This window comes from Lactuca virosa, chromosome 1 (assembly GCF_052849685.1).
Source record: "Lactuca virosa cultivar CGN04683 chromosome 1, Lactuca_virosa_CGN04683_v6, whole genome shotgun sequence".
NCBI lineage: Eukaryota > Viridiplantae > Streptophyta > Magnoliopsida > Asterales > Asteraceae > Lactuca > Lactuca virosa.
Window position 1 is genome coordinate 60607668 of NC_136426.1, and position 20519 is coordinate 60628186.

Genomic DNA, 20519 nt, shown 5'->3' on the forward strand with positions numbered 1-20519 from the left:
GAACCCTGGCAAGGCACACTGGACAGCGGTAAAGAACATTCTCAAGTATCTGCGGAGGACTAAGGATTGGGTCCTTACCCTCGGGGGCAGTGATGACTTGAGAGTGGAAGGATATAGCGATGCTAGCTTTCAGACTGATAGGGATAATTTCCGCTCTCATTCAGGCTGGGTCTTTATCCTAAATGGAGGGGCAATTACTTGGAAAAGTTCCAAGCAGGAGACAGTAGCTGATTCTACTTGTGAATCAGAGTACATAGCAGCAAGTGAAGCAGCTAAGGAGGCGATATGGCTAAAGAACTTCACCGGAGACCTTGGAGTTATACCAGCTATAAAAGAGCCAATGGAAATTTTCTGTGACAGCGAAAGTGCGGTTGCTTTGGCTAAGGAACCAAGAGATCACGGGAGATCTAGGCACATTGACAGAAAATACCATTTCATAAGACATCGAATAGAAGAAGGACTCCTCGTGGCTAAGAGGGTATCATCAGATGAGAACCTGGCAGATCCCCTCACGAAGGGACTGAGCAGGGTTAAGCATTTACAGCATGCGAGGCGCATTGGGCTGAAGGATGATATTAGTTTCAATAATTAGATTCCTGAAACTTGTAAAATGTAATTGACATTTGATGATAAATAAAAGTTGTTATTTATTTATGAGTAAGGTGTTACTATCTTATGTTGATTGCTTACTATGTTTCAATTTTGCATGTTTTTACTTCCAGAATAATTATGTTATTATTCAAACCATCCACAGTCAGTCAAACTTTGGAAGTAAGTATTGATTTAAGACTGTCATGAATTTGGCTTGTATGATTTGTCTAAAAGTGCTTTGGACAATGCAATGGTTGCTACAACATTCATGAGTACTCATAAGGGCTGAGTATTGGATCCAACCCACGCTCACTTGCATCACTTCATGGAATTTATCTCGAGTGATCGTGAGACGGTAATATCATATAAATCTTCAAACCTAGAGATATGAGTTGTTGACTATGAGTTGGTTATTCATTGATTGCACGAAAACGCATTGGTAACTCGATGTCATAAAACGTGCCTTTGTGAGTAATTCAACAAGTAGTTAGTACAAGCATATCAGTCGAAGTTTATCTGTTCCTTCTAGAAATAGAAGCGATATCTGGGCCCCTCGATGATTTGGTTTTGACCTATGTATCGGGCCCGGTCAGAACCTAATTGATGTGTTCAATTTAGTTCTATGTCGAAACAAATCAGAGATCGAGAAACAAATGCTGGACAATAAGTAAGACCATGTTCCATGTGTTTGTCCGGCTGATATCATGAGAACAGAGGATTATATGATCACTTATCTTAAATGGCGTATCATCATCATCTCAGTTCCGAGAGACTTTGAAAGAGCTACGATTGCTAGTCGGATTTTGAAGTCATATTCGCAAATATAGTTATTAGACTTATCCAAGTGGGAGACTGTTGGATATAGTGTCTAAGTCCATAACTTTATTTGGTATGTACTTGACCCGACCCGGCATGGTCCATTTGGGTTGCATGGCATTGCAATACTTGGATAGACTAAATGAGAGAATAAGGCACTTATGATTATTAATATATTATAAGTTCTAATATATTAATAATAGTATTATTTAATTAGTATTGATCAAGTATTAATCTAGGATTAATTTGGTGATCAAAGTGAGACTAATTAAATATATAGGGTTGATTATGACAATCATCAATTCTTTTATGGTGGATTAATGATCCATAGTTTATGGGTTATGGATGTAACCAAATGGAGCTCCATGGATGGTCCATGGGAGTTACAAATCCATGGGTCATGGGAAATCAAGAGTCATGACAATTAAGGGCATTCATGTGTAAACCCTAATTGTGACAACACTATAAAAGGAACCCTATAGCTAGCAAAAAGTGGAGCTAGTGGACATAGTGTTACTAGAGAGGGCATAACCAATTTTGAGTGCTAGAAGTATTCTCTCAAGTTATTCCAAGTCTTGTGGTGTTGTGTGAAGCATTTGAGGCACAACATTTGGGGTGCTAGGCTCACAAAGTCTTGAAGGAATCCAAGCAACAACAAGGTATGTATTTCTACTAGTTTTATGTTTTATGTAATCCCCATGCCATGCTAGTTAGGAAATAACCTTGAAAAAGTAATTTGCATGTATATAGAGAAAACATAGATTCAAGGTTATTAGGGTTGCATGTACACTTAGGAAGTGTTAGAATGCTCAAAACCCATCAGGCTCGTACTGCGTTTGTCTCCGTAGATCATTAAGGTTTCGTTATTGGGTAGGTTTAGACGGATGGCTTTGTCGAAACACAGGATATCGGTATGGTGGAGACTCAGCCAGTCCATGCCTATGATGACATCGAAGCTTTTGATCGCTACTGGTATGAGGTCGATAGGAAACGAATGATTATCTAGCGTGAGGGTACAACCTATGTAGATTTCGTTAAAACTTTCCGTCTTGCCGTTAGCCATTTCTACGACGAATGTTTCTTTCAGTGATCGCGGTGTTTGTTTGAGTAAATGTTTAAAGTTTTGATTTAGGAAACTTCTTTCTGCCCCACTATCGAATAGAATACAAGCATAAGAGTCATCGAGAAGGAACGTACCCGTGACTATGGTGGGGTCTGCTACAGCCTCATTATGGCCACTAGCAAGTAGTCTACCCGCTCCTCCCGCGTTTCCAGCCCTTGGACAGTTTCTTTTGAAATGTCCGACTTCGCCACAGCCATAGCAGGCATGGCTTGTTCCCGAACTAGGAATTTGGGAAATGGGTTTGGGAGGTGCTCTGCAATACCGGACGGTATGGCCCTTCCGGTCGCAATTGGAGCAGTGCATCTCACGGCAGGGGCCGTTATGATGGAAAGAACACTTATTGCACTTGGGTAAGCTTCCTGCATAAGTTTTGGTAGGTACAGGGGCAGCAGGAGTAGTGGCAGCATGGACAGCCACTGATTGTTGGTTATTGGAAAATAGCCACTGATTGGTTTGATTTGCCCTTCCTTCGGTCCCCACGCTTCCTTTTGTTGTCGGATATGTGGGTTGGTAAAGAGGTAGTTGTAGTGGTTGTTGATGGAGTGTAAGGGACTTCATGATCAATCAACCTCTGGGCCAATTCATTGGCACTTTTAAAGGTCGCAGGTTGTGACGCTAGAACATTCCCTCGATATGGGGATACTAGTCCCCAGATGTATCATTCGATTTTCTTGCTCTCGGTGGGCACCATGTTTGGGCACAGAGCCACCAAGTCGCAGAACCTGGCCGTATAGGCTACGATGTCGGAACCCTGCATTTTGAGGTTCCAGAGTTCCTCCTCAAGTTTCTGAATTTCGCCCCTCGGGCAGTACTCCCTCGTCATCAGGTCCTTCAGTATGTCCCAGCCCATGGCGTTGGCTGCGACCAGGGAGAGTGATTTGACATGGCCATTCCACCACGTCAAGGCCCTTTGGGTGAAGGGGCAAGCAGCAAATTTTATCTTGCTTCCTTCAGGGCATGAGCACATTTCGAAGATCGCTTCGGTCCTCTCAATCCATTGGGATAATGCAAGAATCCCTCCGGTTCCATTGAAGTAAGTAGGTTTGCAGCTGATGAAATCCTTATAGGTGCACTCTCGTGCACGTGGGTGGATTTCACCATGGCTGGAGTTTGTGCCAGTTCTCGTTCCACTAACACCACCAGAGTTGACTTGCGCCAGCGCGGCGGTCACAGCTGCAGTCTCAGCTGCTTGAAACATCACCGAGTCGAACTGCGGTGGGGGAGGTGGTGGTGGTGTTTGATCCACAGGCGTGCGTCTGGTCGGACGCTTGCGGGGAGGCATCTTTTACTGAAAAATTTTAAAAGATGATGACAACAATGAGAATCAATTGTAAGTATGATGAGAGTGTCTCGTGGAATAAATCGCCATAGTCCAACAATTAGATAGAAGCATATCAATAGAGTAAGAAAACACCAGAGCAAGAACTTCCAAATAGATTAGACAACTGCCAATATTACTGGTATTACTGCTGTAAAATGAATTCAGGAAAAACGACCTAACAATTGGTCTTACATCGAACCATAAGGAGAATGTTGACAGTTTTAGAGGGCTAGTTATAGTACTTTCAAAGTCGGGAATGTTTTACGGACAGGTGAGACGGAGGTATTGAAAGGGAAGGCTATTCTTCTTAGGAAGAGAGAGGATGAGTAGATAATCTTCTGCTGGCGACGGGCACCCCTCTCTTGGTTACCCTTGAATCAGCCATTGTATCTATGCGAGAATGGAGAGAAGATAGTTAGTAGACGTACTAATCCTAAGATACTTATAAGATGATCGTTATTAGTCGACCCAATACTTGCATAATGCATACCAATTACATGTAATCGAGACAGGATAGACCTTCGAATAAGTGACCCGAACTCTAAATCCACAACCAAACAAGGAACAGGAAGTAAAGCAAAGATCACAGATTCTAAGTCTATAGCGTCTTAGTCACATGTAACTGTAGTGTATCCACTTAGCAACTATTGCCCTACTAGTAACGACCTTTTTAGTTCTCACATATGTAAATTACAGGAAATGCAGAATACTCCTATAGTATTCTTGTTCAAATGTTCTTGTAGTAGTGTTGGTAAGTTTTTAGACTTGTTGCAATACCACAATCACTCTTAGGCACAGGCTAGTCACTCCTAGGTAAATGTAGTTGATCAGGCTACATCCTCCCAGATTTGACTATATGTCTCTAAGCCTAATTGTGCTGTTCAACAATCTTAATACTTTTGTTATGTTCTAGTATGATACTGACCCTTAGTGTGAATGGATGTATATATATAGTTAGTTAAATATTTTCTTATTTAATAGTATATATTCTTGGTCAGAGTGTTTTAATCCCGATGTGCTTATAGTTTGTATATCTTTTATGGGTTGATTACTTGATTCACTATAAACAAGGCTCTGATACCAATCTGTCACACCCCAAAACCGAGAACGGCGGAATACATTCTGGGGTGGAGGACGTCATGTACAGTATCATAACAATGCATAATAGTAAAGACAAGCAACAACATCCATTGCATTAATATAAAAATTGTAATACAAGCGTGTTCTGTATAGTTTGTTAGACACCAAAAGTATAATCAAAATAAAGAGGAGTCTTGTATGTGCTCCATCTTCTCAAAAGTTGCATCTGTACCTGTCTACTGATGACCTGAGAATACAAGTTATTTTGAAAGCGAGTAGCAGCATAAAGCTGGTGAGTTCATGAGTATTTAGTGTCATTGCTTGTATAAAAATGATTACAACCATGTAGTATAATAATTGATCTCAATGTTGGAAAATAGTATGCTCCCTAGGAAAACCCTATGTTTTCGAGTAAAAGTGGTCTTCTACCAAGACGCGGTTATACGTATGTTTGATCCTTTGAAAATGTAAAAGTTTTCTCAGAGAAACTATTAGTAGGAAAATATAGTTTTAGACTTCATTCATGTAAAGTAATTGGGAAAATAGTGTTTTACCCCAGCAGTATCACTGCCAGCTAATGAAATGAAAATGCAGACTCCAGGTAGTATTAAATGTACAATACACCTCGGGGAGTCTGTTTTACCTTTAATTCTTAATGTATTAATTAAAGGTCGAAATGTGAACTTGTATGTAACCATGCTGATTGACGATCGAATCCCTGATGACCCTCCGAGTCATCTGTAGAAATGTGACATTTTGTCACCCCTGCGCCAAGTCGGCTCAGACTGTAGCTAGCAGTCGGGATGTGGGAGTGTCTGTCCCGTATAGATCTATACACATAATGCCCGCTCACCCTCCAGGAGACTCTGGTTACACGGTGATAGCACAGTGAAGTGTCGTATCGAGAGATAGTATGTCACATTATGTTGTAGTATGTTCTCTTTGTATAATGTATAATGTACTTTCTGGTATAGTGTATAGAGTGTTCTCTTGTATAGTATATAGTATTCTCTTTTTATAGTGTTTAGCATGTATTGACTCATTACTGTACTGACTCTGGTAGGTGTCATTCTAATAGTAGTAAGGAGTTGTAATCCTTAACTATACCTATTATAGTTAAATAGTAATGTTGGTTGCATGCCTTTGTTACATAAAGGTATCGAACTGAACTGAAGTGAAGTCTTACTTATATAAATATATTAGTATAGATATGGTTTTGAAGATAAAACAAGTTTAAAAGAGTTTGAAAACAGTTTTAGCATTTAAAGAATTTGATAAAAGGTTTGAAACTCTTGAAAACCCAAAGTTTGATGGAAATCTGAAAATAGCAATAAATCTTGTAGTCTGTTCTAGTTATTAATCACATATGATTGACACAATAACTATAACAGTTCAACTTGTATTCCCCCCCCCCCCCCCATAAAAGCATTTAAAATCATTTAAAAGGTTAATTTAGGGGTATGAACTCACCTGCAGTGAGTGGAGTAGATGGAAGTGGTGGGTAGGATGCTAGGTGTCAAGTGAGGACTTGAACACACACACGGATCCTATGTAACATGTAGTGATACATAAATGTATCTAATTAGTTATTTAATCACTAATTAATCAAGTAAAGACACTCTAATGCATGAAAACACTTTGTTTCAAGTGCTAGGAGTGCTAAGGGTTGCATCTAAGGAGAGTATGGCCTCACATTGGAGCTTACTCCTCATTTGGTAGTCCTTATGTGTGTTTACGGTTCCTGGGCCATTTCCCCCATGAGTTTACGGCCGTAAACTCATGGTAGTGGTGCATTTGTGTGTTTCAAGGTCCTATATCTCACAAGGAAGGGTTCTAAGTTCGAATCAAAGGCTTAGGAAGTGGTTAGGGCACAAGCGGACCCCTCATTGGAGTTTACGGTCCTTGGACCATCCTTGAGAGTTTACGGTCGTAAACACTTGGGTTTACGGTCGTAAACCCATGAGTTTACGGCCGTAAACTCATGTATGCCTCAACCTTTTCGTGTTTTGGTGTTCCTAGCTCATGCATGCAAGTTTCTAGTCACTTATACAAGCATAGGAAGGTTTTTAAGGCACTTAAACACCCTAAGAAGGTGTTTACGGTTTGGGAGGCCTTCCCAAACCGTAAACTCATGTTTGCACCATTCAATCCATGTTTTAGGGTTCTAAGATCTTTCCAACAAGTTTCTAGGTCATTAGCCAAGCATTGAAGAGGGTTTGGGGCATCAAAACCCCCTTATGGGAGTTTACGGTTTTGGGAGGTGTTCCCAAACCGTAAACACAAGTTTTTGGGGTTTTTGAGAGTTTAACCCATAGATTTGCATGCATGTTAAGTTAAACAACAAGCTAGGAAGGATTACTTACGATTTTGGAGCTTGAATGAGTGATTCTTGTGCAAAAAAAATCCGATTTTTAGAGAGAGAGTGTAGAGAGAGAAAGTTCTAAGGTGGGAAAGGACTCAAATGGTGGCCACTCAACCTTTATATAGGCCTTGAGTTAGTGGCCAGGTGGGGACACACCCAATCCCGACATTAAACGGAGTTTAAGATTTTACCCGATTAAGTGACCGTAACCCGACTTAGTCGTAAACTAGAAATTTTTCCAAAGGATTATCGAGGGTATTATATGTGATTTTTATTGATTTCCTACACGTAGGAAATTATGACAATAACCCTAGATGAATTATTTAACTTAAAAGTTAATGGACAATTTTTAATAATAAAAATTTTTTTATTAACGGAAAGGGTTACAGTGACGGAATAAATATCGGGTTGTCACAGTAACGAGGCTAGTTTCCAGGTCGTCGTTCAAGAAATAAAGGGAACAGAGCTAGTTTTCAGGACATCGTTCGACATATCAAGGCAACGTGTTGGACAAATCAAGGCAACATGTAACTAGTTAACAAGGCAACGTGTTGGGGGATGCATCTTTCAAGGCCATCGTTCGACAAATCTAGGCAGCAGGGCTTGTCACCAGGTCATCGTTCGAAAAATTAATGCAACTAGTTCGAGTAATCAAGGCAACGTGGCATGTTTTCCGGTCGTCGTTCGAGCAACCAATGTAACATGTTGGGGGTGGGCTTCTTTCATGGGTCTTGAGGCTTGCCTTATCGGTGCTCGGTGGTTTCTTCGTCTCTATGGTCCCCCCTATATATACCTCAAGGCAATGTGGATAGCTTCCCAGTTCTCCAAGAGGCTAGTCTTCAGGTCATCGTTCAAAAAATCAAGGCAACAAGCTCAAGGCAATAGGGCTAGTTTCAAGGTCGTCGTTCAAAAAATCTAGGGAACAATGTGTTGGGTTTTGAGCATTCTAACACTCCTAAGTGTACATGCAACCCTAAATACCTTGGATCTATGTTTTCTCTATTATACATGCAAATATGATTATCCAAGGTATTATCCTAACTAGCATATCAAAACATTGATACTAGGATACTAAAATAGATAGAATACATACCTTGTTGTTGTTGCTTGACTCCATGAAGCTTGAGAGCCTAGTGCCCCAAGTGTGACACCTCAAATGGTTCACACAACATCATGAACTCTTGGAATAACCATGAGAAGAAGATATACATGTTCAAATTGGCTAGCCCTCAAAATATGTATCACTAGTGCCAATTTCTTGAACTAAAAGGGTTCTTATATAGTGTGGCTATTAGGGTTACACCATGTAACTCATGACTTTACCCATTCCTTATGCTCCATGGGTTTTAACCTCCATGGAGTATCCATGGATCACTACATGGGTTAAACCCAACATAAAGGAATCTTGGATCATAAGCCCACATATATAAGAATAAATGATTTACACAATCAATCCCCATATATTTAATTAGTCTCTTTTTGATCACTAAATTAAGTCCAAATTAATTCTTGATCAATACTAATTAAATAACATGATTTCATATTAATATATTAGAACTTATAGTATAATAATATGTCACAAAATGTCTTTTCCTCATAGACGGTCTATCCAAATGTTCCGATGCCATGCAACCCAAATGGACCATGCTGAGTCGGGTCAAGTACATACCAATTATAGTTATGGACTTAGACACTAATCCAACAGTCTCCCACTTGGATAAGTCTAAAACTATTGTTGCGTATGACTTCAGGAACCAACTGGCAATCGTAGCTCTCAAAAGCCGCTGTCGAACTCTGACCTTGTAGATGAACTCTGACCTTTGTCAATGACTTGTCCATTAGATAAGGGATCATATATTCCTCCATTCTAGATATCATATGGACTGAGACATGGATTATAATCATTCTCTCTGTCCATTTGTTGTTTCCCGATTTCCTATTTATGACGATTGACTAATTGAACAAATCAAATCAGTCCAGGCCCGGCCGAGCACTTACATTTGTCATCACCAAATCATCGAGGGGCCCACAGATATGGCTTTTATCCCGAAGGTAAAAGGAATGGATAAACTTCGACTCATATGGCATGTTCTACTACTTGTTGAATCATACACAAAGGCACGTTTTATAACACCGAGTTACCGAATGTGTTTTCGTGCAATCAATGTACAACCAACTCATAGTAACAACTCATATCTCTAGGTTTGAAGAATATAAGATATTATCGTCTCATGATCACTCGTGATAAAATCCATGAAGTGATTCCAATGAGCGCGGGTTGAATCCAATACTCAGAACTTATGAGCACTCATGAGTGTTGTAGCCCCTTGTCCAACATCTTAGACCTCTACAAGCCAACCCATGACAGTCTTGATTCATATCTACTTCCAACATATGACCGACTGTGGATAGTTTGAATAACTTAGTCAATCAGGAAGAACGACCTAGTTATTCTGGAAGTCAAAACATGCAAAATGAAACACAATAATAATAGAATCTAATATGGTATCAAAACCTATGAACATAAATAAAACACCTTTTATTTATCACCATATGATTACACATTATTCATTGTATATTGTTTCAGCTATCAACTTTATTCTTGAATTTAAAACAATAGTTGTCCCATGCTCCAAGCATGTACACTATGTTTTCTAAACACTAGTCATGCCATACACCAAGTATGCATACTATGTTTGTCTATGATCTTCACTTTGTGAATTAGATCAATTGAACATAACTCCAATGATCCTCTTTCACAGTCCCAAATCCTTACTGCAAATGCAAGAATTCCAAATTCATGCCATTTACTGAAATCTGTTAGATTCTAAACTTATATGCATTGATCCTCCTGTAATGATTATGCACAGAGTCAGAAAGACTTGACAACAACCATTACAGAGCATTCCAAGGAGATCAACACCTTGGAAACATCCTTCTTGCATTAAGTTTCCTAATCTTACACAGATTGAATAATTTCCAGATTCCATTTTGACTATCACTTCTGAACAAGAGTTGCCTCCTTACAGATTATGTCAATATGGTCCTTCCAGAATTATCACTATACTTCCAACTGTCCTTGAGCAACCAATCTTTGGTAAACCTTAGATTGTGATCAACAATTGCTTAATCCTTTTAGTCATATCCAGTTCTAGACCTTTTCCCTTCTTAATGCCCCAGGCATTTGGAAAATTTTAGAAAGGATGAATATAGCACATGAAATCGATCCTATATCCGAAGCATATGGGACACGAGTCATGATGTCTGACATAAAGACTAAACCAGTATTTTGCTATAACATTTCCATTTCTATTTGCCAAGTTCTCATAATTCAGATTATGAAAAGGGATGCCGTAATCATAATCGAATTTTAGAACGCAAATAATGGACCCATATATAGAATTTCCTTATGTTGAGCCATTCCAACATGAAATTCATATATATATCCTTTACTAAATACGATTAAAATCTCAATCTGAATTGAAATGAAGTATAATTTTCTCTCCCTTAATTATAGCAAAACAACTTTTTCAACCCCTGCAGCCTCACGAATTGAAACTTTTGTTTTCTGTAATTAACATTGCTAACTTGCAACCTTTATCATAATTATCATGCTCCCACTAACATGATGATTATTAGCATAACACTCATGCTCCCACTAGCTTTGACATGTAATCAGAAATCAGTTGGACTTCTAGAAATCAATACTTTATTGACTTTCTTACCAAAGTTCAGATTTCTGATACTAGATTGCTTTGATAAAACTTTATCAATATCATACACCTTATCTTAGATAGCTCACAGGTGTGTCTAAACAATTTTAAGAACTATAAAAAGGGATGCCGTAATCATAGCTTCGATTGTTTAGACCTTTACCGCTTCTCACAAGTCCATGTTAGTGTGCCGGTTAACCACACACGCTCCACTAACGACTTTGAGAATGCAAATATCATAATTGCTATCTAGCTAAAATCTACTTAGTGAAAGTGTTTCCTCACCATCATTTTCATGAATCGGAGAGAAACCTTATGACACTTAGATTTAATGGTGTATGTATCCATGTGAATTTGTCAAACCACAATCACAAGACTAGGATAATGACAAATCCAAACTCATATGGACTGAACTCAATCTTAATTTCTTGCCATGTGGCAGCTCAAGGGCCTGCCATTGCTTCCAAGTAGCTGTGCAACCAATTGAGAACTCTCAGAACTCCTATGCAAAGCCAACTTGAATAGGCACAGACATGTCGACACGATAGGTTATAAACCTCAAAGTCGTGTGCTAGTGAAGAACTTCAGGTTTTATTCTTGATTAGTTCTTGAGACTTTCAAGACCTTTTAAGACTCCCTTTGTCTTCTTGACATATAAGACTCTCTTGTCAAATATTCAAGAGATAGTGTGGATTCTAATCAATATAAACACTTCACACAATTGGCCTTAGTTGGTCTTTGTTTTATCCAAAACATCACAACTTACCAATTTCAAATGTACAACAGTAGAAAACTTTTACTCTTACATTTGACAAGTGTTCTAAACCCTTTTAAGACACGTCACTCAAGTTACAATTTTAGAGTATAACTCCAAGAATTGTTTTTGGAACGAAGTATAAATCATCTTCTTGATTTAACCACTTCAACAATTCATAGCTCCTCTTCTTAGCTACCAGAATGCACTTTGAGGATGAATTGTGATAAGCTCTCTTAATCATTAGGATGATTACATAACATGATACTAAAGTACTCTCTCATCTTTTCAGATTTAAGAAACTTTTATCTATCTGCCTAAGTTGATTCTTCTTATTCGCTCTGCCATACATTGAAACCTTTTCCAATGTCTCAGAATTACACTTAAGCTTGTAAGTATAACCATATTTACTGAATTTTAGTAAATAATGATGAATAGTCTTAACGATTATTTGTGGTGGGCTTGATCAGTGCACAAGAATGTGTACTCGATCCTTTACTTGACTCACACGTCCATGTGAACAAGTAGTTAGTTTTAATTTTTCCAATGCTTGAAGGTTCTCATTCATCATGCTCTACAAATTGCATGATTCCAAGTTTCTATCCAACTGAAACTTAGGTGATGAGAATCTTTCCTTATTTGGTAAATTTAGACACTACCACAAATGAAGGAATCAAATTCATTTCTCCACTCATGCTCTTAATGGAATCTTATAAGCAACACAGTTTTTCACAAATGCCATTGTAAGGATATTTTAAAATAAATAAAATCAAAAGATTTACCTTTTATTTTAAAACTTTGCGGAAAAACTATCCTTACAATGCAAAAGCACATGAAAACTTTGTTGTTATCTAATCCTATGCAATATATCATAACTCCTAAGATGTAGCTTAAGAATCTGATCTTCAAACTATGCGATAGAAATCCATCTACGCGATCAGATTCAGCATAATCTTTCTTTAAGTTTCTTCACTTTTTTCTTTGATTCTTAAAACATCAACATGTGACCCAGTCACATCATGTATCAAGAATCTCAGAATAGAAACTTAGTAGAGTTAGATAGTGGACTTTACCTGAAGTAGAGTCAAACTTATTGACTTTAACATCCTTAGGTAAATTTGGCAGCTTCGCAACTAATGCCCCTTTCTTTGGCAATGGGCCATTGATAATGGGACTATCTCAGACTTAGCCTTTCTCTTTACCATTTGGTCAACCGAGTTGACTATGGCCGATCCCTTTCCATTGGGAAAAGAGAGCTTTACTGGATATCCAATGTCATCATTGTCAAGGTCCATAAAGTTTTAGGAAGTTGATCTTAGCAAATAGATAAGATCATTAAGGCTCTTGTCATAGTATGTTTCATAGGAGTCCCAAAGGAACTCACTATGTGACTTAGAAAGTAATTGAACCACCAACTTTCTCAAGACTTTGACACCCAACTCTCCCGGCTTGTCAATATGTGACTACATCTTCAAGATGTGATCACACATAGACCTTTGCTTACCAATAGGGCTTGAGTGACCTTAAACTTTTCAAAAACTTGTGGGTTAGGGAGAATAATTGGAGGAGGTGAAAGAAGTATGATTTCCATGGGACATCATCTTCATTTAGGAAAGCTTGTTTCAAGAGATTTGGGAAGATCATAGATGTCTGAACTTAGACATCTTTTGGGAGATATTCAAGTTAGTTGATTTAGAGTCCTTAATATAACACCCAATATGAAATATTAAGGCTAGGACCCAATCACCTATTTATAACTGGAAGAGGGATGCCGTAATCCAAGTCATAAAATAGTTAAAGGTAGGTAAATGACGATTTACCAATTTCCACCATAGAAAAACGAGAATTGGATTTGAAACTCCTAGATCTTTTGAGATACATTGAACTTTCAATCGCATGTTTGAATCTCGATTGTGCCCTCTCAAGTTTGTGACTGGGATGCCGAGGATCACAAACAAGGTGTGAATAACCATACAAATTGACTTGGTACCCTCAACAATATTACCTAATCGATGTGCCGGTTAACCACACACGCTCCACCGATCTATAATAAAGTTAAGTTACCCTTTTCCACTCTTACTAGTCCATGTTAGTGTGCCGGTTAACCACACACGCTCCACTAACGACTTGGTAAGGTACAAAGTGTAATTTTATGGGCTAGCACCAATTTCACATTTTCCTAAGTAACTAAGAATTGGGAATTTATAAATGTTTAGTTACTTAGTAGTTATCATTAATACTTTTAATGAAGGGAGAATTATAGTCATTTCCTACCCGTTCGGCTAACGACCCTCCACCAGTCAAGGAAGCGGTGGGTGAGAGTGGACACCCATTAAACTGCCATTTTATAGGCAGTAACCTTATACCCCCCTTATAGACCGGCTTCGTGAATGAGGCCTACTAACGGTAAGATTGACTTTATCTTATACATATCTATATAATTAAAATTATAATAATAGTATAAGGGTTTGAATTTTAACTTTTAAAATTCTAAGGGCTAACTTGGAATTAAAGTATTCATAAGTGAAACTTTTCAAATTCCAAAACTTGAGGGCAAGTTTTGAAACTATTCAAAAGTAATTAATTCCATAACTTATGTGTTTAAATTAGTTTTAATTAAAAAACTCTTCAAGTTCCATAACTTGAGGACAAGTTATGGAAGACTTTAAACTAATAAAAGAATGTAATTTTTCTTTATTTTATAACTTATGGAATTAATTAAGGTTACACCTTTTATTACTTAATGAAGTGACTCTTGAACCTCCATAACTTGAGGACAAGACTCTTCATTTTTTGTAACCATTGCCAACTTTTATGAGTTTTATGAAACTTTAATGTGACTTTTCATATAACTTGAGGACAAGTTACAAAAGCACATTTTAGAATCAACTCTTAGATTAAAATGGATTGAAAACACATAATCAATTAACTTTTCTATTAATCTAAGCAACTCATAAGAACAAGATAATTCAAATCAAAATTTTTCATGTAATTAGCCTAATCACTAAACTAATACAAAACATGAATCTATTGACAATTATCTTTGAAATTGGATTTAGCATGAACATTACCACATCAAAAACAAGTTTATAAGTTCAAAAACAGCTAAGGGTAATGTTCCTAGTCCATTTCTAGCCAAAAAAGTCGAATTTATGCTGTCTGGGGGTCCAACTTACCGAGTGCATGAACCAACTCGGCGAGTTGGATCGTTTTGATCACTTTTTAGGCATGGACTCGCCGAGTCTCCTGATGGACTCGCCGAGTCTGATGATCAGACAGCAAACAGCTTCACCGATACTATGAAACTAATTAAGGTTACACTTTTTTTTTAATTTAATGGCATGGACTCGCCGAGTCTCCTGATGGACTCGCCGAGTCTTATGGAACTAATTAAGGTTACACTTTTTTTTTAATTTAATGAAGAGACTCTTGAACCTCCATAACTTGAGGACAAGTTATGGAGTCATAAAACCATTTAATTAGAACTAGACTCTTCATTTTGTAACCTTTGCCAACTTTTATGAGTTTTATGATTCTTAAATGTGACTTTTCATATAACTTGAGGACAAGTTACAAAAACACACTTTGGAATCAACTCTTAGATTAAAATGGATTGAAAACAACTATTTCTATTAATCTAGGAACCTCATAAGAACAAGATAATTCAAATCATCAATCTTCAAGAAATTAGCATGAACATACAAACTAATACAAATCTTGAAATTATGACAATTATCTTAGAAATTGGATTAGCATGAACATTACCACATCAAAAACAAGTTTATAAGTCCAAAAACATCTTAGGGTAATGTTCCTAGTCCAATTCCAGCCAAAACAATCGAATATATGCATCCAACTCGATTTTTCAGCTACTTTTGCAAGCATAAGAAGAAAACAAGCCTAGGCTCTGACACCACTGTTGGGTTATGAGCATTCTAACACTCCTAAGTGTACATGCAACCCTAAATACCTTGGATCTATGTTTTCTCTATTATACATACAATTATGAACATCCAAGGTATTATCCTAATCTAGCATACAAAATAATAAATATAACAAGATAGAATACATACCTCTTTGATGTAGAATGTCTTCATGAAGCTTGAGTGCCTAGTGCCCCAAGTGTGACACCACAAATGGTTCACACAACACCAAATACACTTGGAATAACTTGAGAGAAACTTGAACACTCCTTGAAATCGTCTAGCCCTCATACTCACACATTAGTGCACGATTTCTTGAGCCATGGGATTCTTTTATATGGTGGTTATTAGGGTTACACCATGTAACTCATAAATTTACCCATTCCTTATGCTCCATGGATTTTAACCTCCATGGAGTATCCATGGGTCACCCCATGGACTTAGTCCAACATAAGGAATCTTGGATCACAAGCCCACATATATAAGAATGAATGATTTACACAATCAACCCATATATTTAATTAGTCTCCTTTTGATCACTTAATTAATTCCAAATTAATTCTTGATCAATACTAATTAAATAACCTTATTAATATATTAGAACTTATAATATATTAACCAACCTTAAGTGTTATTTCTGTCATTATAGTCTATCCAAATGCATGATGCCATGCAACCCAAATGGACCATGTCGGGTCGGGTCAAGTCTTACCAATTATAGTCATGGACTTAGACATTAATCCAACAGTATGTTGGATTAGTGTCTAAGTCCATAACTATAATTGGTATGTACTTGACCCGAATCGGCATGGTCCGTTTGGGTTGCATGGCATCGGAACATTTGGATAGACCGTCTATGAGGAAAAGACATTTTGTGACATATTAATATATTATAAGTTCTAATATATTAATATGAAATCATGTTATTTAATTAGTATTGATCAATAATTAATTTAGACTTAATTTAGTGATCAAAAAGAGACTAATTAAATATATGGGGATTGATTGTGTAAATCATTTATTCTTATATATGTGGGCTTATGATCCAAGATTCCTTTATGTTGGGTTTAACCCATGTGGTGATCCATGGATACTCCATGGAGGTTAAAACCCATGGAGCATAAGGAATGGGTAAAGTCATGAGTTACATGGTGTAACCCTAATAGCCACACTATATAAGAACCCTTTTAGTTCAAGAAATTGGCACTAGTGATACATATTTTGAGGGCTAGCCAATTTGAACATGTATGTCTTCTTCTCATGGTTATTCCAAGAGTTCATGATGTTGTGTGAACCATTTGAGGTGTCACACTTGGGGCACTAGGCTCTCAAGCTTCATGGAGTCAAGCAACAACAACAAGGTATGTATTCTATCTATTTTAGTATCCTAGTATCAATGTTTTGATATGCTAGTTAGGATAATACCTTGGATAGTCATATTTGCATGTATAATAGAGAAAACATAGATCCAAGGTATTTAGGGTTGCATGTACACTTAGGAGTGTTAGAATGCTCAAAACCCAACAGTGGTATCAGAGCCTAGGCTTGTTTTCTTGTTATACTTGCAAAACTGCTTAAAAAATCGAAGTTGTTTGCTGTCTGATCATCAGACTCGGCGAGTCCATCAGGAGACTCGGCGAGTCCATGCCTAAAAAGTGATCAAAACGATCCAACTCGCCGAGTTGGTTCATGCACTCGGCGAGTTGGACCCCCAGACAGCATAAATTCGACTTTTTTGGCTAGAAATGGACTAGGAACATTACCCTTACCTGTTTTTGAACTTATAAACTTGTTTTTGATGTGGTAATGTTCATGCTAAATCCAATTTCAAAGATAATTGTCAATAGATTCATGTTTTGTATTAGTTTAGTGATTAGGCTAATTACATGAAAAATTTTGATTTGAATTATCTTGTTCTTATGAGTTGCTTAGATTAATAGAAAAGTTAATTGATTATGTGTTTTCAATCCATTTTAATCTAAGAGTTGATTCTAAAATGTGTTTTTGTAACTTGTCCTCAAGTTATATGAAAAGTCACATTAAAGTTTCATAAAACTCATAAAAGTTGGCAATGGTTACAAAAAATGAAGAGTCTTGTCCTCAAGTTATGGAGGTTCAAGAGTCACTTCATTAAGTAATAAAATGTGTAACCTTAATTAATTCCATAAGTTATAAAATAAAGAAAAATTACATTCTTTTATTAGTTTAAAGTCTTCCATAACGTGTCCTCAAGTTATGGAACTTGAAGAGTTTTTTAATTAAAACTAATTTAAACACATAAGTTATGGAATTAATTAGTTTTGAATAGTTTCAAAACTTGCCCTCAAGTTTTGGAATTTGAAAAGTTTCACTTATGAATACTTTAATTCCAAGTTAGCCCTTAGAATTTTAAAAGTTAAAATTCAAACCCTTATACTATTATTATAATTTTAATTATATAGATATGTATAAGATAAAGTCAATCTTACCGTTAGTAGGCCTCATTCACGAAGACGGTCTATAAGGGGGGTATAAGGTTACTGCCTATAAAATGTTAGTTTAATGGGTGTCCACTCTCACCCACCGCTTCCTTGACTGGTGGAGGGTCGTTAGCCGAACGGGTAGGAAAGGACTATAATTCTCCCTTCATTAAAAGTATTAATGATAAATACTAAGTAACTAAACATTTATAAATTCCCAATTCTTAGTTACTTAGGAAAATGTGAAATTGGTGCTAGCCCATAAAATTACACTTTGTACCTTACCAAGTCGTTAGTGGAGCATGTGTGGTTAACCGGCACACTAACATGGACTAGTAAGAGTGGCAAAGGGTAACTTAACTTTATTATAGATCGGTGGAGCGTGTGTGGTTAACCGGCACATCGATTAGGTAATATTATTGAGGGTACCAAGTCAATTTGTATGGTTATTCACACCTTGTTTATGATCCTCGGCATCCCAGTCACAAACTTGAGAGGGCACAATCGAGACTCAAACATGCCATTGAAAGTTCAATGTATCTCAAAAGATCTAGGAGTTTCAAATCCAATTAAAACTTAATTATATTTCGTTTTTCTATGGTGGAAATTGGTAAATCGTCATTTACCTACCTTTAACTATTTTATGACTTGGATTACGGCATCCCTCTTCCAGTTATAAATAGGTTATTGGGTCCTAGCCTTAATATTTCATATTGGGTGTTATATTAAGGACTCTAAATCAACTAACTTGAATATCTCCCAAAAGATGTCTAAGTTCAGACATCTATGATCTTCCTAAATCTCTTGAAACAAGCTTTCCTAAATGAAGATGATGTCCCATGGAAATCATACTTCTTTCACCTCCTCCAATTATTCTCCCTAACCCACAAGTTTTTGAAAAGTTTAAGGTCACTCAAGCCCTATTGGCAAGCAAAGGTCTATGTGTGATCACATCTTGGAGATGTAGTCACATATTGACAAGCCGGGACAGTTGGTTGTCAAAGTCTTGAGAAAGTTGGTGGTTCAATTACTTTCTAAGTCACATAGTGAGTTCCTTTGGGACTCCTATGAAACAGACTATGACAAGACCCTTAATGATCTTATCTATTTGCTAAGATCAACTTCCTAAAACTTTATGGACCTTGACAATGATGACATTGGATATCCAGTAAAGCTCTCTTTTCCCAATGGAAAGGGATCGGCCATTGTCAACTCGGTTGACCAAATGGTAAAGAGAAAGGCTAAGTCAGAGATAGTCCCATTATCAATGGTCCATTGCCAAAGAAAGGGGCATTAGTTGCGAAGCTGCCAAATTTACCTAAGGATGTTAAAGTCAATAAGTTTGACTCTACTTCAGGTAAAGTCCACTATCTAACTCTACTAAGTTTCTATTCTGAGATTCTCGATACATGATGTGACTGGGTCACATGTTGATGTTTTAAGAATCAAAGAAAAAAGTGAAGAAACTTAAAGAAAGATTATGCTGAATCTGATCGCGTAGATGGATTTCTATCGCATAGTTTGAAGATCGGATTCTTAAGCTACATCTTAGGAGTTATGATATATTGCATAGGATTAGATAACAACAAAGTTTTCATGTGCTTTTGCATTGTAAGGATAGTTTTTCCGCAAAGTTTTAAAATAAAAGGTAAATCTTTTGATTTTATTTATTTTAAAATATCCTTACAATGGCATTTGTGAAAAACTGTGTTGCTTATAAGATTCCATTAAGAGCAAGAGTGGAAATATGAATTTGATTCCTTCATTTGTGGTAGTATCTAAATTTACCAAATAAGGAAAGATTCTCATCACCTAAGTTTCAGTTGGATAGAAACTTGGAATCATGCAATTTGTAGAGCATGATGAATGAGAACCTTCAAGCATTGGAAAAATTAAGACTAACTACTTGTTCACATGGACGTGTGAGTCAAGTAAAGGATCGAGTACATATTCTTGTGCACTGATCAAGCCCACCACAAATAATCGTTAAGACTATTCGTCATTATTTACTAAAATTCACTAAATATGGTTATACTTACAAGCTTAAGTGTAATTCTGAGACATTGGAAAAGGTTTCAATGTATGGCAGAGCGAATAAGAAGAATCAACTTAGGCAGAAAGATAAAAGTTTCTTAAATCTGAAAAGATGAGAGAGTACTTTAGTATCATGTTATGTAATCATCTTAATGATTAAGAGACCTTATCACAATTCATCCTCAAAGTGCATTCTGGTAGCTAAGAAGAGGAGCTATGAATTGTTGAAGTGGTTAAATCAAGAAGATGATTTATACTTCGTTCCAAAAACAATTCTTGGAGTTATAATCTAAAATTGTAACTTCAGTGATGTGTCTTAAAAGGGTTTAGAACACTTGTCAAA